This window comes from Entelurus aequoreus, linkage group LG07 (assembly GCF_033978785.1).
Source record: "Entelurus aequoreus isolate RoL-2023_Sb linkage group LG07, RoL_Eaeq_v1.1, whole genome shotgun sequence".
Lineage (NCBI taxonomy): Eukaryota > Metazoa > Chordata > Actinopteri > Syngnathiformes > Syngnathidae > Entelurus > Entelurus aequoreus.
Window position 1 is genome coordinate 41,826,388 of NC_084737.1, and position 24,142 is coordinate 41,850,529.

The window sequence follows — 24,142 nt, forward strand, 5'->3', positions numbered from 1 at the left end:
TTCCTCCAGTTTCACATCCTTTTATGGAGACTAAAGGTGGTGTTATGCCTTCTAATTATGAGCAGCTGGCAAGCACTTTGCTAACAAAGAAAGTTGATTTGTTTTTAAAATGTGCGGCAGTAGGCCTCCCTTCAGATGACATTATTAGGCTGCCCTTCCCACTCCAAGAAAAACGTTTTCTGTTCACCCCAGACCTAGTTAGCCTTCTTACCGTAAAAACTAAAATCTGTTCATTTCAGCTTTAAATATAAAAATTAAGCCACTGTTCTAAACAATAGACTTGGCAAAAGTAGGACTTATACTGCATGGTACCTCAATTTAGGAGTATTTTGTGATAATAGCTGCCTCTTGGCTAATTCTTTAAGTTGCAAGCAAAAATTTGGATTACAAGCATCCCTACTATTAGTTGGTTAGACTTAGACTTAGACTTAGACTTCCTTTTTATTGTCATTCAAATTTTAACTTTACAGTACAAATAAGAACGAAATGTTGTTGCATTAGCTCATGGTAGTGCAAGATAAAAAAGCAATAAGGTGCAGATATAAATAAATAAATGGGTTACTGTACAGATAAATATATTGCACTTTTTCAAATGCATCCACGTTTATGGATGTATGTTATATTGTCTTTTTATTCCAGCGAGTTAATCCATGCTCGTATGTCAGAGTGAACCTCACAAGAGTCAACCAAAACATCTGGTCTTAGCTACTTGCTAGCATTAGGTCATAGCTACAGATTGACACAACTTTGTTTTCCAACCATAGGAAATAAAAAAGTGTGTAAGAAACGACAGTTCTGAGAAGAAGAAGCGAACGATATATTTTGAATTACAGAAAGAAATCATCAAAAACATAACCAAACGTGTCACCAACTTGGTGAAGCAATTCAAACATATCACTGCTTGTCTGCACTATACTGAAGCAGAATGAGTCTAATGCCAGCCAATAATGTTAAAATAATATCGAAATGGCGAACGTTTATTTATGAAAATATGGAAAAGCATTTGACGGTGTGTTTGACGGAGAAGCAGCTGGAAGGAGATAGTGTAGAAGTCCATTTTCCAATGTAAAATGTGAACATTATTATTACATGACTTTATAAAACTACTGTAGTTTTTTGTACGGCATTGTGTTGTAATTTTGTCATAAAATATTAATGTCTAAAACATGTTTTTTTGTAAAATAAATAAATAAATAAAATGCATGTCACATGTTCAAATTGTGCTGTTTTGGTGGTGGGGGTTGGGGGTGTATAAGCACTTGGGACCTCATAGTATTGTAAATATTGTGGTATGGCGGTTTCAAAATTCTCACAATAATGCCATGATGGTAAATGAGAACTGGGAGTACACCCGCCAGTGTAGGTTATTTTGGCACCATTGCCCGTAAAACCATCTGATAATCCCCTGCACAGCGCATTTTGGCTTCGCAGTCTAGGAAATTGAAAGAGGAAAAAACGTGATGGACATGCAACTTACAGTTTGCAGATATTGTCTGACTGCGATCGTATACAAGTCCGCAAATACAAGCAACACGAGAAGTCACTTAATTAATTATCACCCAGGAGAGATTATAAACACAAAACCAAGATGTAAGCCAGGCCAAACATCAATTTGTGAGGCATTTCACAATCAAGTTTTCCTCACGACAGCACAAGAGCTCAACCAACTTCACAGTGTACCGGAGAATGCATTGTCACAGGCCTGCAGCCGTTGTCAGTGGTGGACAAGGAGAGATTTAAAATATTGGTGAACATACTTGAGCTAAGGTGCAAAATTGCACAATTTAAATTGTTACTGTTGTACAGTAATTTGAAAGATACAATACTGAAAAACATTGTTTTAGTCTTGTTGAACCACTTATTTGTTTACGTTGTCAGTTAAAACTTAAAACCCAGAAACATATTCATTATTGTTCGGTATTGTTTTCCACTTCTTACACCAAATGTTTACAACGTCAGGTCAAAAACACTAAACTTGTTTTTTTTATGTTTGCTTCTTTGCACTTTGAAAATACCTATTGGTAGTAGTAATATGATTACAACATTTGAGCATTAGGTTTGTGTTTATTTACAGTAGGTGTGTTTATCCTTAATATAAGTAGGAAGGAGCCACCATTTGTTGCGGTTTACCTGACACATGAAACGTGACCAATTGGGGGTGCACTATCCACTTTAGCCGCCAGATGGCATTAGTGTTGAATATCTTGAAACGTGTTTTACGGCAATTTCAACGTTGACCACAGCGTCAGTTGCGCTTTCCATCAGCAGACTGCATGCAAAAATAACTACCCCACCTCGACAACCACTCCTTGCATGTGAGATCCACCCAGAAATGGGACCATATGAATCCCTTCCCTACTGTTAGAAGCACTTTTTTTTTTCTCCATGTTATCTTTTTTTTTACATTGCTGCAATAATATCGTACCATAGAGTATACAAAACGAGATATGCTACTGTGATATTTTGATATTGTTAATCCCTATACTAAGCACCAATTACATGTATTTAAATTAATTTCAATTAATAGTGTTGATTTGAGATTCAAATGTTTTGAGTAAAGGCCAAAAAAACCCCTGCTTTTTTAGCTTTCATCCACCGGTAGTTCCCGGAGAAGGACTCAGTGCAGCTGAGGTATCATCCTTTGGGAACATAGAATGTCCGTACTCTATTTCCATTCAATAGCACTATAAAAAGGCATTGGATTTTATCGGCACATTAATGACACTTGGTAATACTATGCGCTCTTCTTTGACTAATCAAGGTCACTCGTTTGCTGGGCCGCTGTGTACACACCACTTCTACTCTGCTGACATTGCCTGACACACGTGTGCGTTTCATAAATCTACATGCTGTCGTTGGTGGGATGAGCTATGTGAGGAGATCATGTTTAATAAATGGGTATTATTTTAGATGAGATCCAACTCTCGGGAGACGTGTTGTAGCCCGGGTTATTGCTTATGCTTAGTGCACAAGGCCATTACTGCTTCGCTGGTTTATTTATGCACTGGATGCTTGCAGAGACACGCTCAGATGCTCGCACACATCCCTCTTAAGATGTCATGAAGCTTGACTGCCTGTATGTGTTTATACCTCCATGGGACACCAATCTATCAGAAGCAGTAGCAGAAAAGAGTCATTTTGCCGGATTAAATTCCATCGAATCAATCGAGAGAGATGCTCAGACTTTAACGTTCAAGAGTCCGTCGCCTTGTAATTTCCATTTACATCAAGCCAGGGTCAAGACGTTGATGGGTACATTTTTGCCGGCTGTCAGCTGAAGATATGAGGCTCAGTAATCATGAGTTTAACTGCTAAGCTAAACACATGTGTTGTCACAGAGGACATTTGTGCAATATGTGGGCTAACTTCATTATGCACCAAAAGGGCATGGATAATACATTAGTGGTTTATTATATTAGGCCTAATGGTGGAAGAGATCAGTATGTGGGCTTGATAACACAGCATGCGCTTTGTGTTCGGGGCGAGGGCGGCGAGCATCTGAACTCCTCATTTACAGAATCTCAAGCAGCCGCATTCCAGGATGAACAGAGCTTTTTGTTCTAAATTAGCTTTGCTTGAACAGAGTAGAGAATTAGCAAAGGCAAAGACTGCAAGGCCACTGTCATAAGTCCCCACCGATATGTTCTGACATATTCCAGAGCTGAGGAGAAACCAAACACGGCTTCCGGAAAAAGAACATTTCCTGTCAGCTGCAATCAAGAGGACATATTGTATAGGCTGTCAGCTTTCATTTACTGTACACTGTCATGTGACCTGCTACTCAGTACTGCATCCAATTCTAATTCCATTAATGTTTGATCAATTCCCTTTTTTAGTTTGTGTATCATTAAATCTGCGACAATTGAAGATAGATTTTTTGGTCCGAAATCACCACCAGTCAGGTTGCAATGACGCAATGAGACCACCACTGCCTCATACATGTGTACCTTTGCTCATCCTTTTCCCCTAATGAATGTGCAAGTTAATTATAACAGATGGACTTTTGTTTGTTTCCCCTGACATCGCAAAACCAAATAACACAAAACACATTATTATTATTATAATCATTAATTTTTTGTGTCATCAAATAATTAAGCTGTGGTCCAAAAAAGCACCAGGATGGCAAGTCATGCTTATATTGTTGCAATCCTTTTTTCCCAACTCAAGAACACTATGACACTCAGGGGAAATTTGCTGTTGTGTTCTGTCTTTCAGTGTTATTTGTTCCAACCAAGCGCCGGTGCTGTGTATAGTATTACATGTTTCATAGCTTGGTTGACATTTTAGTTAAAGTGTATTTTAATTTGGTGAATGTATACCATTTTATCTATAAATATTGCAAAAAGTGACAAAACACTGTATGACTCAGTGTTGAATGAAATTAATAATATATTACTGTTTAAATACAGGCATATTTTTTACTGTTTAACTACAGGCACAAACAGCATTCTTCAGGGATATATATACCAGTGGTGTACCAGGCCCGCGAACAGGTTTAATCCGGCCCGCAATATGAGTTTGCTAAGTATAAAAATGAGTTGCAATTTTTTAATGAAATAAACTGCTGTTCTTAATGTGTGCACTGGATTTTGCAATAGTAATTCAAGTGTAACTCATGTCACACATCCCACTGTTTAGGATGACGTGTCAGCTGACTTTAAGCGTCTTCTGGATTTGCTGCCTCTACTCCATCAGTGCAGCAATCAGCTGCTCCGGTGGTGGCTGGCGGCAGACTAATGATGTAGCAACACACAATACCTTCTTTAATTGCAAATTATCCACACAACGGATACAATAACGAAACTGGAGTATGCAAAGACTTAGGTCAACTTGACCATCACCTTTGTTGTTAGAGTTCTGTGCAGCGCTCACAATTGGTTAACGGCACAATGTGCACACTGAACTCCATTGTAAAAATGTATGTTTCTACATTTGTTATTTGTTCTATTTTATTTTGTGCTTAAATGTACCATGTTCACATTGGTTAAGTGTGTAGTTATGTTACCTTTAATTAGGCTATTATGGTGTCATTTTTTTGACAGTTGTTTTGATTATGTTATGATTGTAATATTTGAATAATGATAAATGAATGAGTTGTGGCAGTTGTGGATTTCACCAATGTTTGAGGAAACTCCATTGCTTTTCCAAACATGTGTTTAATGATGAACTGCCAACATGAGAATGCTAAACAGGAAGTGCTTGAAGTTTAATTGCTTTGTAAATACACTGAGACAAAGTCTAAGTTCCATTGTGTTTTTAATAGGGTTTTTAAAACTGCATTATTTTTTCCTCACAATTTTTGAATAACTTGAAATGTTTTGCCAAGAGGATTAGTTGTAATATGTACATTTTAAGATTGTGCTTGTTCTATTTTTAGCCAAAGTAAAAAAAAAAAAAGTTGTCTTTATTTTAAAATTATTAAGCCATGATTTTTTTCAGTCCTGCCAGCATGGGATTAGATTTTCCTCCATGCGGCCCCTGAGCGAAAATGAGTTTGTCACCCCTGTTTTATACATTCTTACTGCCAATTTCCATGCATTAAAATGTTGACATTTGACTGCTCACTCGCAGGAAAAAGTTAGTTGTACTAGAAACAATACCCTGGTAATAGATTACAGTGCTGTATATTAAATTAGCAGCAAAAATAAGAAAACTCATTCAATATGTGAAAAAATAATTAATGGAATACAAACCTGTACTAGAAAAATCAAACTGTGTTGAAAACAAATCTGTGTGGAAAATAGCAAAAAGTATTGGAATTTTAGGAAAAAGAAAACACATCCTCAACCATAAAACTTTGCACAATCTATATTGCACACTATTATTGCCAAATTTATTTACTGTGTGGGAGTATGAAGAAACACAAGAGCATCTTACAAAAGCTTTTGCACATTACAAAAATAAAACTAAGAATAATACACAAAGTTGTCTAAGAACACACAAATGCACTGTTCATAAAATCACAAACTTTTTGATTTATTGTTTTGTTGAAATATAAAACTGCACAAATAACTTTTAAACTTAAAATAATATCCAAAAACGTTTCAAAGATGGTGATGGAAAATACAATTTCAAGAGTAAAAATACATTTAAAGCAGCCTTTGGTTAACACAACTCTTAAAAGTATGTGCATCAGTTTGCAATCGGTTGGATGAGGAGTTCAAAGCAAAGCAATAACATCATCTAATTTAAAAATAAATGTTTTTAAAAAGTGTATTTGACATGTAAAACAAGAAGAAGGAAACATAGAATATCTTAAAAAGTGTACTTTATTTGCACAAACTACATTTGATGAAATGATGAATGTGTTTAATATTGAGGGAATACATGAGTTACAAGATACACATGATATATATCTTGAACTAATATACTGAAAATAGTTATACATCAGGTGATAAAGTATTGCATTGTTGACCAATAATCAGATTATTGTATCTGAGTGATACACAAATCTTCCTGTTCCTTTTCCTTCTTTTTTGCATTTTTTGAATAATACTATTGTTTTTGTTTGTTTGTTTGTTTGTTTTTTTGTGTTTTTCACAGATGACAATATCGTATTGGGGATGCTATTTGTTCTCTATGAATTGTGTAGATGAAGAGTATTTTGGTTTGTTGTGTCTGAAGCAAATGAATAAATAAAATAAAACCGATACTGAACATGTACCTAACCGACTGTGTTTTAGATTAGAGAGCAGTTTAATACATTTATAGGCCCCAGATTTGTAAAATAGGGTACAGCAATCTAATAGCCTGCAGTGCAAGTATTGAATATTTAAAAATAATGGCCTTCACAAAACTAATATTGCTCACTCTTGATTAACATCATCAAATATTGATGGAGTATTTTGTTTATTACTTTGTTGGTAGTTTCCAGTGGTATAAATTGATGACCTTATTTGGCAACATGAAGGGGCAAAGCTGTAATATTGATAGAGGAAAAAAAATGTGTAATGCTGTGCAGTTCTGTTCAATTTTAAACATATTGTTAAATGAATAGCTCACTGACATTGTCAGTGTAAATTAAACTGTCAAGCTAAACATAATTACTTAAGGCTACTTCTAAATGGATAGTGAAAACATACCTGAATGTATCCTTATACAGTAACGGTGTTAAACTGGATCTATTTTTGATAGCAAACATGAAGAACCCAGCCTAAGTTCCAGGAAGACCACATCAAAGCATCAAAGCAACTAACACACACCTCTCGATAGCCAGTGGAGATTATTTTCCGGAACATCCACACCAGAGAGACTGGAGATGAAAAGGAACTTTTACAACCGGCTTGTCTGGAGGATTGTACACCTGTTCTGAGACAAACATGTCCCTTGCGCGACCAACAGACAGCTCTGGGCCAGTGTAGACTCCAAGAACACGGCCGATCTGCATGGTGAAAGACGCACTCAGGGTTCCCCTCTGCATATAGAACATAAAGGAGGTCGGCCATATTAGCTTAACACGCAGGGTGTCCCCGGGGTGTGGGCACATACACAGCAGTACGTGAGAGGGTGTCAACTTGAGTACACGTGCAGGGGCGAGTGCATGGGATGGAAGACCATTTACGCAAATCTCCAAACTCCGACCTACCCACACACATAAACAAAGCACACGCGTTCAGCTGTTGGGATGAAAGATGCAAACAATTCACACACTGTACCACTGAAATACAAGAATGGCAACCTTTGATCCAGGGTAAAGTCCCACTGGTGGGCTTTTTGCTTGGCTGTGTCATGAGCTGACATCTATACTGTGCTGTGCTGTCAGCTCATTGGTCGTTAGTTCTGATGACTATGTTGTTAAGCCTGGAAACACCAACTTTGAGGTTTTGTCTTCAAAACTTGATCACATGACTGGGTAAAAATCAGGGTACACACTTAAAGACAATCCCCCGCTACCTTATGTTTTATAAGATTGTATATACATTGGGTTAAGTGTGAATTTTCCCCGATAATTGGCTCCAAAATGGTTTGGGGCTATGACTCGTAAATAATAAACGTATACAAATTTCAAACTAAAATCTTAATGTCTGTTTGGAAAGCCGACTACTTTCTGGTAATCGCTCCGTGACAGATTTAGTTAAGTAGGTTGATAACAGTTAGGTCTAAGTGGTACTGGCTAGCTAATAACACCAGTCATTTGAAAGCTTAATTTGACATCACAAACCTCACCTCCCTCTCGCTCACTCAGTAGATGCTAAAGTCTGTGTTAACGCTGTCGCCATGTTTTTTTTCACAGTCTTTTCTTTCTTTTAGTTGGACAATAGTGGTTAGAGTGTCCGCCCTGAGATCGGTAGGTCGTGAGTTTAAACCCCGGCCGAGTCATACCAAAGACTATACAAATGGGACCAATTACCTCCCTGCTTGGCACACATCAAGGGTTCGAATTGGGGGTTAAATCACCAAAAAATGATTAACGGGCACGGCCAATGCTGCTGCTCACTGCTCCCTTCACCTCCAAGGGGGTGAGGGTGATGGGTCAAATGCAGAGAGTAATCTCATCACACCTAGTGTGTGTGTGACAGTCATTGGTACTTACTTTTACTAATTTTGAGTCAAAAACAGTCCCAAGACTACCATCATTCCCTCCTCTCGAATGTCATTTTCCATATTGCCTGTTTTGGTGTTCCGGTTGTAGCTATGGTGGTTGCTGTGTTTCTTCTCCTCCGATTTTATTAGACCGTGATTGGTCACGCAAGATTTCGAACTTAAATTACTGTGCTGTGTTGATATTACCTAAATTGACCATATTCTGAAATCCCAAAAAGAGGACACATATATGCATGCCAAGGCGGGCAGCACGCCAAGGCCGGGACTAGGTGAACATTTGCCAATGATACTTGAACTTGCTTTATAAATAATATATTTATTTAAATAAAGCATTTTTTCTCCTCTGTTGACAGCAGTGTTGGCGCTAGGAATTTTCATCAAGTCATAAAAATGGGGCCCCACAGTAAATTTTTGGGGTCCCACTTTTTTGTAAGCGTTTTGAAAACAAATGATACATGTATGCATTGTCCTGTTATATCTCACATTCTATATTGTGTTTTGGAAAAAGGTTGTCATAAACGTTACTTAATTCATTAAAATAAAATGTGTATGCATATGTAAATGTATTCAGTTATAAACATTCATTCACTTTCTTCTTTCCTTCATGGATCTAAACTTTACCGCTGCTGGTAGTTTTTTCTATGTTTTTATTTAATAAGTTGTAGGTGTATTTATTTCAGTATAAAAGTGTGAAAAGTGTTTTGCTTCGGTCATGAAATGATGATAATGGTGTGCCAGGGCATACATACATTTTATGTATGCTCTCTCGCTCTCTTTGTCTCTGCCCCTCCCTCACGAATGCTGCTGCGTGCACACACCTTCACAATTTGTTTTGTTTTTAACCCTTTCTTAACCCTGGACGTACATTGAAAATACACGCAACCCTGACTCAAAATGCCTGAGATTTGAGGCATTTAAGAAACCCCGCCCGGACAGCCCCGCAAAAGAGGACATGTCCGGGGAAAAGAGGACGTATGGTCAGTCTATATTACCGTAGCACGCCACACACATAACGATCAAAAGGCCTGGGCCGATATTCGATAAGTCAAATAACCAAGGATAAAGTAAAGTTTTCAGCGTCGATAAATGCTTCAAGGGCATTCATGCTTGTCATCGGTTTCAGCAGCTGCGCATGTTTGTACCATAATGGAATGAAAGGAAGGCGGCAAATTCTCTTGTCCTTTTGTACGTGTCTGTTTGACTGTTAGTGTGGCCTGCTAGCATCACACAATGCAACTAGTTAGCATGTAGCAGCTAACATGGACAACATTTTCACAAAAACAAATTCCACCGCACCAGTGTGGGAATATTAGGTTTAAAACTTTGGAACAAGATGAGACTATCAACACCAAGGAGCTGAATGTGTGCGAATACAACAAACTTGAAACACAACCACCCGACTGTCACTTTGCGTTTGGTGAACAAGGTGAGCGCAAACAAAACAATGTATAATGGTGTGCACTCACAGAAAGTGTGGTTAAAGACATCACCAAAAACATACTGCCCTTTAATAGCGTTACAAAACTAACATTTATAAATGTTTTGCAAATGTTTCACATTTGTCATGTTGTCATGTCATGTCGGTGTTCCTCGATCGAAATTTGCCAGACTTAATTGTGTTTTGCATATGACCTGTTAATATCTGCTTATGTTGTAGTGTTTATATTGTTACTCTGCACTTTTGTGTAAAAAGGTGCTAACTTGATTGTAAGTTAATAAATGTACAACCCTACATGTTTAATATTGAAGTGCAACTTTGTCAATATTTTATTTAGCCATTTTATTTGTTGTGGTTGTGTATATTTGAGGACCCCCCCAGCCCCTCCTTAAAGCCCCACTTAAGAAATTTCAGTTTTAGTTGAGTTTAGCGGTACCAGTGGACCAAAGGGGTAGTGTTTTGCCTGAAGGATGACCACGTTTCCTATGAGGAAACATAAATCTTCTACTGTCATGTACAAACTGACACGATAATACCAAAATGATTCGGTATGACTTATCTTTCAACAGTCGGAACCTACATATTTTACTCATACTTCATATTTGCGGTTTGCAGTCATTGCATTGTTTTTTCTTTATACAGTACTTTAGAGATTGTTGCGTGGCTGGTCATGTCAGTGTGGAACTATCAAGCTGGTGGCTATTTATTGCTGTGTGGCAAAATTTTTATTTGAGCATCGAAAATCAGTTACTAGCTTAGCAGTACCAGAGCCAAGGCAGCATCGGGTCGAAATTGCCTCCTAGTCTGTGACCTCACGCCACCGAGTGAAAGCTGTTGATCTATGACTGTCCTTTTATCCGGGTAGGCTCCCTTTTTCTTATTTTTGTCTCCTTGGGCAAAACTTTTCATTTCTTTGGTTGTTGTTGTTGTTGTTTTGCAGCTTCTACAATGATAGCAGTATAATCCTGCATTCCATTTACCTGGGAAGTTGAAAGTCGGAGCTGGGAATGGCGTCACAGCTGAGTCCAGCTACGATGTCAGAAACAAAGATTGCCAGATCCACGAAAGGTATTTTTGTGCTTGCCTTGTCTGAATATAAAACACTTGTGAAAAATATGCACTCTTTCTGCAACCTTCGCACACAGTGGATGAAGAGAAAACACAGCGCTATTACTAGAGATCTACAGCGTATATACCACATGAAATAAATATTGTTTACACTACAGTTACGTCACCATATGTAAACATACAACAATACATTGTTTATGGCTGATTTACTGCGACAAAAAAATAATCAGAAGTGCTAATAACGAATATTATAGAAGCAGACATAATTGTTTACATCCAGAAAAGCCATCTTTGAAACAAACTCGGGGTGGTGACAATGCTCCGACTTTCCGAGGGGCATTCCAGTTGAAATTCCGACAAGGTACTTGGAAATTCCAACTTCCCGGTAAAAATGGAACGCTTGCACCAACTTCCATCTTTTTAATAAATGGGGAAAGGAGAGTGACATATGCCGTAAAGCAAGTCAGCACATTTGTATTTCTCAGAGTTGCTGTCAAAGTGCCAGTGGAGCGATACAAACCCTCAGGTCATGGCAGAGGTGTCATTCAACTAGTTGTAAGTTGATGAAGTTATGAAAATATTCTATGAAGGTTGAAAAGTTACTTATTAAAGTGCAAAATTTTGCTTACAAAGTATATATTATTGTTATTATTTTTTTATTGTATTTAACTTGGAGATTTAAAAGTCTATTTTCCAAAAACAATGTTAAAATATACGAGAAATACAAGTTTATTGCACTTCAAACGATATACATGCATTATTTTTATGTATTATCATTACATCAGTGGTTAATTTGGTCTCCTAAAAGTTATGGCAATAATATCATTTATCGGCAATAATTTGTAGGTAAATAAATTGTCTAGCCAAATGATGTTATCGTACCAGGCCTACGTACATTGTGTGTTTATTTTTATCTTTATGCTGCACCATTTTGAGAAAAAAAAAATTGCGATTATTATCTCCAAAATTGTGATTGCGATTTTTACATTTTATACATAAAAATGCATAAAACTGTGAAGGCAGACATGTTATTTTTAGACTGTCAATCAACATATTCTTGTCTTAAGGTGCCACCTCATTAGAACAATATGCAATGATTTACTTTAAAACATATTTGGCTTTTTGCAGACTCAGAGCTTTTGTCTACATCATGCTGTTTAACTGAAGAAATAATCCATAAAACAGTGTTTATAATGTAATGTAATCATAATATATAATACAAATGCAAGTAGCCATTTAAGAGTATGTAAACTTGTATTCCTCATTACTTTATACTTTTTTTCCCCCATTGTACTGGAATTGGAAGGTAAATAAATATGTTATTCTAAATAAATTAACAAAAAAAAAATAAAATGCACTTTTTTCTGTAATAAAAATGTAACTTAGATAAATATTGAACATCTTAAAGTGCATTTGTTCCCAGTTGGATAAACAAAGTCGGACGTTGTCCTTTTGTTTGTTGCCATCACGTGATCACGGCATTCCTCGCTCGCTCGTCTATGTTGATGTACATGCTTCCTGTGTGTGTAAAGCTGTTTCCCCGCTTTCCTCCCACTATTGAGGCAAAGATTGTGAATGACTGAAAAGATGGCTCACTGTGATCAATTAATTCTACTAGTAAATAAACACGCTCAGGTGCTGAAAGCGATGCAAAGAGGGAGACGTCTTTTTCCCTGTTTGAAGCGAGAGACGAACAAACGCCAGGCTCAACAATTCTGATTAGTGAACATGTCTGTCACTCAAATGCCGTTGACAGCGGAGAAAAACGAAAACAAAATATCCCTCTTGCGGTTACCTAATCGCACTGATTAAAACCTCGACGTTGATTTGATATATGGGTTATACTTGTATAGCACTTTTCTACCTTCAAGGTACTTTGACACTATTTCTACATTCACCCATTCACACACTGATGGCGGGAGCTGCCATGCAAGGCCCTAACCACGACCCATCAGGAGCAAGGGTGAAGTGTCTTGCTCAAGGACACAACGGACGTGACTAGGTTGGTAGAAAGTGGGGATCGAACCAGGAACCCTCAGGTTGCTGGCACGGCCACTCTCCCAACTGTGCCACGCCGTCAGTCGATTAATCGTGCAGCCCTACTGTCGGGTCTTTAAGAGATACCAGATCTCTTCAGCTTTAGAAAATCTTTATGCATGCACCCCGTTTAAGATAACTCTTCTTTAAAAGGTTGATTGAACTATGGGTGAATTATTATTCCCATTTTAATACAGCTTGTCCTCATTAGGGTCTTGAATGAGCTGGAGCCTGTTCCAGCTGACTTCTTGCAAGAGGCGGGGGCACACCCTGGAATGATCGCAGCCTTTGCCATTATCTTTCGGACAAATACACCACACTGTGCTACTGTTATACCCCAACATCTTACCCCATAAACCAGACTGACCTGATATTTCTCACAGAGCCTAATTCACTCTACGAAGGACCCACTGTTGTTTCGAGGTGTTTTAGCTGAATTACCACAGAATTTGGCACACATCTTCAGGAAACAGATATCAGCATATACCTGTAAAATTTCCAAACATCAATTGAAAAATAAGGCTGCCAACAAGCAAAATGTCTATGCAGGTGCATATAAGTTAGCAACTAATTGCCCCTAAGTCATTACTTATTTGTCTAGTCTAAATATTACTAAATATCTTGTCACAGCTGGTTATACCAGGCCATGCCTTATTTCTACTGTAGTTTGTTAGTGTTTTTCCATGTGTAATTTTGAGTTCCTGTCTTGTGCACTTATTTTGTAGTTCCACTTCCTTTTTGAGTGTGGCAGCTTTATTTCATCTCCCAGCGCCCTTGTTTTGAGTTTAGTCCTTGCTATTTAAGTCCAGCTGGTGCTGGGAGATTGTTATACGTATGAATGCCGTTAAACGCTCTTCTCTAGTTTAAGGCTTCCGAGTAAGTTTGTTCCCATGTAGTCTTAGGTTTTTTTGTGCATTCCCAAATGCATTAGTGTTTGTTTGGCGGGCCCTTTGCTGCACAAGTGCTTTAGTCTTTGGTTATATTAAAGAGCTTGTACCCGCACGCTGTCTCCGTTTATCTTCTGCAACATGGACCACAATCATCGCTATAATGCGACCCCAGTGTGACACATCAAGTGTATCTTTATTACATGAATGCTAACATGTATCCCCAAAGGATTTTGAGAACAATGCATAGGGGACATCACAAATGGTATGTATAACTGGAAAATACTATAAACGCAAACATTTTTTTGGTTCCCATCTTTCATTAGACTGGTGTGGGCTTTGCTATTTCTGGGGCTGAGGTTGCAGAGATAGTTATAAAGCTCCTCAGTCCCAGGGCTCCTGGGGTGGATGAGATATGCCCGGAGTCCATTAAGGCTCGAGATCAGAGGTGCCCACACTTTTTCAGCAGGCGAGCTACTTTTTAAATGACCAAGTCGAGGGTGATCTACCTCATCTTCACTCACACATACACATATATATATATATATATATATATATATATATATATATATATATATATATATATATATATATATATATATATATATTTACATATATAAATGTATATAAATATAATATATATATACATTATATACGTATTTATCTATTTATGTTTTTTGTTAACATGTTAAATGTGTTTAATAAAAATACATGCATATTTAACACATATAGATTCCTTTCTTTCATGAAGACAAGAATATAAGTTGATTTATTACCTGACTCTGATGACTTGCAATAATTGGAATATGACAGGATTCACAGTAGTACTGTTAACTTCCAAATGTTCTGTCCAATACCACATGAAAGTGGTTGGTTTTTGCCGTCTTATTTGCCCAGCTTTCATATTCGTTTTTATACACATTACAATAACATTTACACATTACAATACACTCTTATTTTGTTAGCGCAGGCAAAATGGAGCAGCACTTTTTTTGTGAAGACAGGAACTATGTGGTCAGTCTTGAGGCTTTTGACAGCAGGTTCAGTGCGAAAGTCTGTTAAAATAACAAGTGTTTCTCGCCTTTCTGACGGTCGTTTTGTAATAAATATTAAGTTCGCAGCAGCCATTGTCATCTCACCAAATCCTTGGGTGCCGCGAACATACTTGCCAACCCTCCCGAATTTTCCGGGAGACTCCCGAATTTCAGTGCCTCTCCCGAAAATCTCCCGGGACAACCATTCTCCCGAATTTGTCCCGATTTCCAGCCGGACAACATTATTGGGGGCGTGCCTTAAAGGCACTGCCTTTAGCGTCCTCTCTCACCTAAAAAGGAGACTATTATATATGTCCCCGTTATCCATAGGTTTATCTATAACCCATAAAGTAGGCAGGCACGGAGCTATTTATCAGTGTGTGTTTATTCCAGCCGGCACGTTAATACACTGACACACAACAACCGGATTCCTATCATGCATTGCTTCAAAACTACGGCAAGTAGTAATGTCCAACATTTCCAGCCGGACAACTATTGGGGGCGTGCCTTAAAGGCACTGCCTTTAGCATACTCTCTCACCTGAAAAGGAGACTATTATATATGTCTCCGTTATTCATAGGTTTATCTATAACCCATAACACGGTGGCCGAATGGATATAGTCACTCATGAACGGTCAGAGAAGCACAAGGCTGGTCACAGCCCAGTATTATGGGCCACCTTGCTAAATGGAGACCCGAGGGTGTAACATATGCCGAGACAAAGATGGCTATGCTGATAGCTGCAAGAAACATCCCGTTCTCATTTGTGGATGTTTTCAACAAATCCGTGAAGGATATGTTCCCGGATTCAGAGATCGCTCGCCAGTACTCAAATGGCAGAACAAAGGCTACTCAAATAGTGAAAGGTAAGTGTTATTTTTTTTTAAAGTAAGCAGCAAGTACAGTACAGTTAGTAGAACAACTGTGTTTTCATTACTGTGTGCTGTACTATATATATATGTATATATATATATATATATATATATATATATATATATATATATATATATATATATATATATATATATATATATATATATATATATATATATATATATATATATATATATATATATATATATATATATATATATATATATATATATATATATATATATATATATATATATATATTAGAAATTCTTGAATTTCAGTTAATTCTAGCTATAAATATACTCCTCCCCCCTTAACCCCGCCCCCCGGCCGCTGCAATTTCTGTCACTTTATCCTGCATCCTCTTTAAAAGTCCAACATTTTTCCCCGTCAGATTTGGACAACCATCTATTGTCACACCTGCCAGCTTGTCCCATTTCAGTCCTAACATGTCCAAACACGCATTTACCTATGTGAACAAGTCATTACCTATGGTTGTTTCTTTAATTGACTGCATGGCTGCCAGCTCCTCCGTGATTTGAAAGGCTGCAGTTATCCCACGTAAGAAGATGAGCAGCTGGGCGGTGTCACGTACATCGCAGCTTTCATCCAAAGCCACCGAAAAACAGTCAAAGTCGGCCGTTCTGTTCTTCAGCTGAAGCTCCAAGTTTCCAGCGATGGTCTCAACCCGCCTCATTACAGTGCGTCGGGAGAGTGACACGTTCTCAAATGCGCCCCTCTTCTGCGGACATATCAGCGCAACAGAGTCCAATAAGCACTACTTAATAAACTCTCCGTCAGAAAACGCCTTACTTTTTCTGCCGATTTAGTGAGAAATGACAAAACTTGTCCTGACGGCTGCATCTCTGGGGGTGTGAAATTTGGCAAAAAGTCCTTGTTGGGTTTGCAGTTTTACCATCAACGCATCAGCCTCCCTTGCGCACGCTTCATCAGACAAATTCCGGTATTTTTCCTCGTGCTTCGTCGTAGAGTGGCGATTCAAATTATATTCTTTAAACACAGCAACCTGTGTACCACAAATTAAGCACACGGCTTTACCTTTAATTTCTGTAAAGAAATACTTGGCAGTCCATGTATTGTTGAAAACACGCCATTCGTCATCGACTTTTCTCTTTTTAGCGTCTCGGGGGTAACCGTGCATCACTTGTCGCTGTGCACCTTCACTCACAGGTTACACACGGACATACGCCCATAAATAGCACTTTTCAAAATAAAAGCAGCACAGTTGTATTGCACGCACGACATACTGTAGATGTTTTTTTTAAATTTATTTTGTAATTTATGATTGCCGCTGTTCACATTCACTCACAATCGCGCACGAGCATAGTCCACAAGGAAGTAATACAAATAAAGCTTTTCAAAACAAAAGCAGCACCGTTGTATTGCACACTCGACATAGATAATTTTCTTAATTTATTTTGTAATTTATGATTGGCCTCACATCGGCCGGATAGGGACATAGAATGCCCAGGTCTGCTTTAACCTGACTACACTTGCAAGAGAGTAGATGATAGTGAGGAGAATGAAGATGAGATGCCATTCAGAAGGAGAATTCCACTACCAGATGCATTGTTGAGAACATTTGAGGTTACTGTAGCCTGCAGCCATGCACACAGGTATTGAAACAAAGGTTGGAAGTGCACAATATACTCATGATGCATCAGATGCTCCCCTGCATAACAGAAAAAAACATGTTTACCAAAATATCATAGCTAATGTTAACATGCTGCACCATCTAAGATAAAATAATCAGTAAAAGAGGCAGGAACTTATAAACATATCAAAGAATTGTTACAACACTAGTAAAACTATGGTGCGTGTACCACGAATGGTACATGGGCTTCATCTAGTGGTACTTTAACTTTTATATGCAATTCATTTTATTTGATTCATTATTTAACTACAGTGTTTTATTTTCCTATAGTTAAACACAGTGCTACTGTTCAAACAGTGTGTAATGTTACAGTAGCCAAAAATATTAAGTACACTTGTTAAATAAAACTTCTGCCTTTTTTCAATGAATACGCCTACTATGCTACTGTGTTTTAATGTCGGTCATTATGGTGGTACTTGGTGAAAAAAAGTTTGAGAACTTCTAAAGTAAAGTTCGTTGTATAAGGTTCTAAATTGTCAGTTGTTGTTTTAGCCCCAAAAAGGCAGGCAATCACAAACACAGGAGAGGTTATGCTTTTATTTATTCATGTGCCATTTTGATTAGCTTGCAAGCAAACAAAACCCTCTGCTGAACAAATTTAGCACAGGCGCATGACACAAATAGTCATCCAGAAATAGGACGTGTGATAACAATAGCAATATGCAATATTCAATGTGCTCTTTGCTCAAAATCAATATTTTTTAGTTTTGTTTATCTTTCATGGCCAAGCATCACTCAGGATAATGATTGAATCTACTAAGACCATCTCCAATTTGGTGCCTACATTATTTTTTGGGGTCTATTTACTTCTATATTTCACAATTTCACTATAGTTGGATGCTGCATGTTCAACAACATTGGTTTGAAAATTTGATAACATAAATGTGGAGGGAAATGAGTGTCTCCATGGTGACAACTGTTATATACTCAAAAATCTCTGCACCTCTTTTGAAGTTATCAATCGTACATGCAGTGTTAGTAAAAAAACCCACAACAGGCCCGGAAATAGTGCACTAAATTTTACAGTTCGCACATGCTATTTAGCACTTGTTATTTGGATCTTAGTCGATCAGGCCCTTGATACTCTATGCACCGCAGCATATGAAAAAATATGAATTTGGCTAACTATTGCGATATTTAACCTTACAAAACTCAATGCACTCTTGCAGCATACCTTTTTTCACGTTATAAACCTCCATCGATTTTCTCCTTTCACAAGTGGCTAAAAACTGTTCTGGGTCAAAGTTACAGAAGAAGAAATAACAAAACTATTGCACTTATATGGTGGACTCAAGCTGTGAAGTTAAACAAAGAGGCAACAACATTGTTGAAATGAAAAGTGTGGACTCACTTTGGCTGAATAAAGGCTTTGCAGTACTGCATGTAAGATGTGTCTCATGAAAATACAAAACATTGGTTGCATCACAAACAGCCACCCTTTTTTGTAGTATCATTCATGTTGAGTTTTAGGCGAATATTCTTACCAAAAATATGTCTCGATATTCATACACTGTTAACCCACCGTAGAGCCAAATAAAGTTGTACAGTAGCACAGAGCAACAGTCAAATCAAAGTCAATAAGAGTATCGGTCCCAAAATGTATATCGATATGTAGTTCGATCATTTTTAAAATAAAGGGGACCACAAACATTGTCATTATTGGCTTAATTTTAACAAAAAATATTACGATACATTAAAAATACTTTTCTTATTGCACCGGTGCACTCAAATAACAATTTACAATTTTACATATTACATGTAGCTTGCCATAATCTAGAATTAGGTTAGAAAAGAATAGAAAGCTTTATTGACATTGTACTAAATGCTTCATGATCTATGGTTGCCAATTTTGATCTGTGCTTTAAAACAAATACAATCATTAGTAAATACTGAAAACAATATTATGGCTAAAAGTACACAGATAAGACAAGTAGCAGGTAAAACACGCATTGTTAAAGATAAAACACAAATGGAATAGTGGGAATTTGTTACAAAATGTAGTCAATTCACTTGCAATAGTTTACGCTACGTAAGTGGGTTTGTTTGGCAACAAGCCAACCAGCTGTGCGCGCATCTACATATCTATATGTGCACAGGGCGAGCTGTTAACTACATTACTTGTCAATCTTTAAACTCCTTGTGCAGAACTGAATGCGTGGTATTTAAATATTACCTACGTTTGAAGCAAAGGTGGTAATACTATATTGCCACCTTTGGCGAGGCATGTTTTAAATCACAGCCTTGCAGCATGGCACTTCTTTGTTTAAAGTGTCACCTTAATCGTGAGTTTTGAAGTCCAAATACCTCCATATTGCGCTTCACGTACCCTCTTTATTAACCAGTAGAATTGTTGTTTTTTGCCATTCTTCCTCTCCACACTGTTTCTGCTTGTATGCGACGCGCAGCAGCATATGGGGATGAAAAAACAGTACAGGTAGTTTTCAAAGGTAGTAGTACTTTACTTTATTAGTAATAGTGTGACGTACAACCCAAGTCTCACCATTACACAACAAACCCGGTAAGCAATGGAGTTAACGGTTGAGATGTTTTTTTTAATCATTTATCATGCTTTGGTTGATGAATTATCAAACACAGAGAAGAAGCCGCCATCAACGACTGTTGTCTCTTGTGAATTTTTTGAGGGTTTGCAAAGTTAATGTTTTTTACATTTGCAAGCTTTTCGACAGTATTTTAGTCTAATGTTAGCTAGCGCGGCTAGTTGGCTAATGTTACAAACTAACATGTAATATATTATATAACTTATGCAGAAATTGGGGAATTTTCTTGGCCCTCCCTGGGCGAGTCAGCATCTGAAATTCCTTGCTCTCAAGGGCTAGATACCCCCTACCCCTTGTTATGCCCGCTACATGCAAAGGACGGCGTGGCGAAGTTGGTAGAGTGGCTGTGCCAGCAATCGGAGTGTTGCTGGTTACTGGGGTTCAATTCCCACCTTCTACCTTCCTAGTCACGTCCGTTGTGTCCTTGGGCAAGACACTTCACCCTTTGCCTCTGATGGCTGCTGGTTAGCGCCTTGCGTGGCAGCTCCCGCCATCAGTGTGTGAATGGGTAAATGTGGAAATACTGTCAAAGCGCTTTGAGTACCTTGAAGGTAGAAAAGCGCTATACAAGTACAACCCATTTATCATTTATTTATCAAAGAGTAATTGGGACACCACTACCCTCACAGGAACATGCACAAATTAGGGATAGAGCTAAAAAGTAGGGCGAGGGGCTGTATTACGACTGGCCCTTAGTCTATCCAAACGTTAAAGGACGGCCATAGTTATGTATAGGGCAAAGATGACTCGTGCATGCATGTGATGGCATAAATTGAACAATGTTGTGTGAGCACACAGACAATTTAAATTTTCACCAGAGATCTTTGGAACAAATTATTTACAAAAACCGAGTTACCACTGTAATAATCGCAGATGTTGTAATATGTATATGTGCTTTGCTACGGAGGTTTTTTCCCACTCCAGACTGGGCCCCCTTAGTAGCCCAGTATAGATTGTATTTTTTTACTCATCCTCCCCCAGCGTTGACCTTTTTCCCATCTTTTACGGGGCACCTTGTGGCGACCCATCAGCTGCTTGTTTGTCTAATCTTGAACGGGTTTGTGCTGAAAACAAAGTTTCGTTGTACTTGTGCAATGACAATAAAGACCTACCTACCATTTCTAATTAACATAATATTAGATATCAATACACATATAAATACACAAGTGGCTAATTAGTAGTCAAATTTCACAGATGTTTTGCAGATCTTCTAGAAAAAGTTTCCCTGCAAACATGCAACTGTGTAGGAAAAAACTTTTCTGTAAGTGCAGCCTGAAACTGTGTTTGCATACGTAAAATGACACAATGAGAGCATCTTCCCCCAAGACCTCTACAGTAATGAAGACAAAAAAAGCATAAACAACCCAAAAAATGAGGAAAGGAAATGAGTAGTCCATTAGTACTTTAAACTCCCCTTCAGTGGTGGGCAGTCAGTCGCTGTTGTCTTGCACAAATTTAAATAAGATCCTCCAGGTACAAACATGCACACACACGCACTCACATAAACACAAAACTACACACAGGTAAACAAACTTGACTGACATTTAGCAGTCCTGCCTATACCATGGAGAATGTGCAGAGGAGCTCCGTACAACACTAAGGCCAAGTTATCTCCAATACACTGACTTCAAGCAGATGCTTCTTGATTAATTAAGGGTGATTCCATTTTGATTAAAACTTCAAACAAAGATACAAAGAAGGGCTGCATATTTGTATAAGCTTTACCTATGCGTGTTGACCAAGCCATGGCAGAATGGCTTGGCCAACACGTACGCACGCATGCACGTATGCACGTACGCACGCATAGGCGCCGATCTACATTTCTGCCAGTGAGTGTTCGGCAGAGGTGGGACCAAGTCATTGCTTTGCAAGTCACAAGTAAGTCTCAAGTCTTTGCCCTCAAGTCTCGAGTCAAGTCCCGAGTCAAGACAGGCAAGTCCCGAGTCAAGTCCAAAGTCAAGACTGGAAAGTTTCAAGTCAAGTCCCAAGTCCTGCATTTTGAATTTCGAGTCATTTCAAGTCCTTTTAACCACAGACTAATATATTTACACAGATTGTGTATGCTTTTAAAACGCTGTATTTATTTATTAAAACAAGTGCATTTGAAATTGCAGGAAAAAAATAGTGCTGACATTGCACTTCATAATAGTACTATTAACCAGTCATTTTAAACATTTAACTCATTCCTTTACAGAATAAACACATTTGAAAAAACAAGTGCAACTGTACTTATTTGCACAAACGTGTTAACATTGTATTTCCATGGCATATTGCATTATAACTAGTTCCACAGCAGTTTCTATCCTGTTCTTACCTTATCTCATTGATCTCATCTCATACTGTATGTGTGTTTATGTGTGCATACACATGAAAAACATAACAAAAACATGAACAAAACAATGAACAGAGTTGTACTTTTTAGATGTCAGGGCCCTATGCAATATGTACACATATTCTTAATATAGTATACATTTTAACTGACCTTTATTTGACTATGTTTGTCTTTTTGTAGGTGGCTAAAATATGCGGTGCTGCTGACCGCCGTCTAACGTTACGTTACTGTGTGTGATACATTGACTAACGTAACGTTAGGTATAGGTACCTCATGCAACCCTGCTTAAAAAAAATCACTAGACAAAAAGTATGAATAAGGTAGCGAACTGCAGTGGACGCAACAGATTGCTGTGTTTGCAATGACGTTATAACCATAGACATCTTATAAGTAGACGCAGAATTGGTTGCTGTGACGCGAGCAATTTGGCCGCCATCTTGAAGTGGTGATGAGGAGCCGGCGAGCAGCCTAAACTGACAGTTGACAGGTAGAAAACAAAGATGGTGTTCAGCGTTTTCCTACTCAAATGAGCGGACTGTTGAAAATAGGAATCGGGGGATTACTTTTCACAAGTAAGATTTAACATTAATGTACTATTGGTTGTAATTTATGAAAATAATATTATCACAGAGTTGAGAAGGAGCAAAGATCTTCAATATTTTTATGTGAAAATCACAAAGAAATCTTCTGGGGGAGGATGGCCCCCCCTACAAGGGTTTGGTTTACAAACTTTCAGCCCCACCTAAAACACAATTCACCAGCCGCCACTGATTATGATGCATTCTCATTTTAGGCAAAATATAAGACAATACTTTCTTATCTGTATAATTGTAACCAGGAATAAGTCTTCAAGTAACAATATTCAAATACTAACATTGTTGGACGAGACAGAATTTGGTTTTATTCTGAATCTAGTGAAACAAATTGGTGGTTTTAGCTGATATAAAGATTTTCAGGTGTTTATATATGTTTATGATGAAGTTTTTGGCAGACGCTTTTATCCAAAGCGACATACATAAAAAATACATATAAAACAATCACTGTAAACATGATCATTTAAGGGAAGAATGTAATACAAAATATCAATACAAAGTGTCAAGACAGAATAAACTCTCTGCTGCTGCAGCAACAGAGATACAGTCTATAAGATATATACATATCTAATGTTTTCATACATTGTTTATGTAGGATATACGCATGTATATATAACCTAATCATATTGTTTCTTCAATTTAAAAATAGCTGACCGTTTTTTTCCCCTTTCTCTGGGATTATATTACCAGTTTTGATCTCGGGCGTCTGGTCACTTATAGCGTATAAGAATATTATATTACTGTTAAGCAAACTATGAATAATAAAACACGCCAAAACATGTGTCCTTTATCATAGCTACATATATAAAAAAAAACGCGTGAAAATCAGTGGTATTCAATGAGGTAAAATGAATTAAATGCGCTGACAGTTCATTGCTCCTGCCAAATGAATTGCACTGAGTGGAGCGGATCACCACTCCAAGATGGCGGTCCCGCGTCTCGTCTGCACCTGTAGGCAGTAGCGCTCGATGCTGCGTACCCTTATAAGATGTCTATGGTTATAACGTTAGCAGTGAGTTTCCAGCCTCACTGATTTAACTACACAGCAAATAAAAGTTACGTTACTTAGCCAATAAACGTTATCTTACATTCAAAACTTACCC

The 24,142-nt window shown here is 37.8% G+C and overlaps 1 protein-coding gene and 1 long non-coding RNA gene across 4 annotated transcripts in view; one reads left to right on the top strand and one right to left on the bottom strand.

Annotated features, from left to right (window-relative positions):
• Positions 1-24,142, bottom strand: part of pcbp4 (poly(rC) binding protein 4) — an 89,982-nt gene that overhangs the window by 53,840 nt on the left and 12,000 nt on the right. Inside the window, exon 1 of one of the 3 annotated variants that reach the window (XM_062053701.1) lies at positions 7,203-7,358. The exons of 1 other annotated variant lie outside the window; for it this stretch is intronic. The gene's annotated coding sequence lies outside the window, so the exon portion shown is untranslated. Of the gene's footprint in view, positions 1-7,202; positions 7,359-24,142 lie in introns of those variants that run through there. One more of the 3 variants, XM_062053702.1, reaches the window with a different exon arrangement.
• Positions 9,529-13,958, top strand: LOC133653071 (uncharacterized). The gene is made up of 3 exons (XR_009826650.1): positions 9,529-9,970; positions 10,923-11,050; positions 13,299-13,958. It is a non-coding gene; the product is annotated as an uncharacterized LOC133653071 (long non-coding RNA).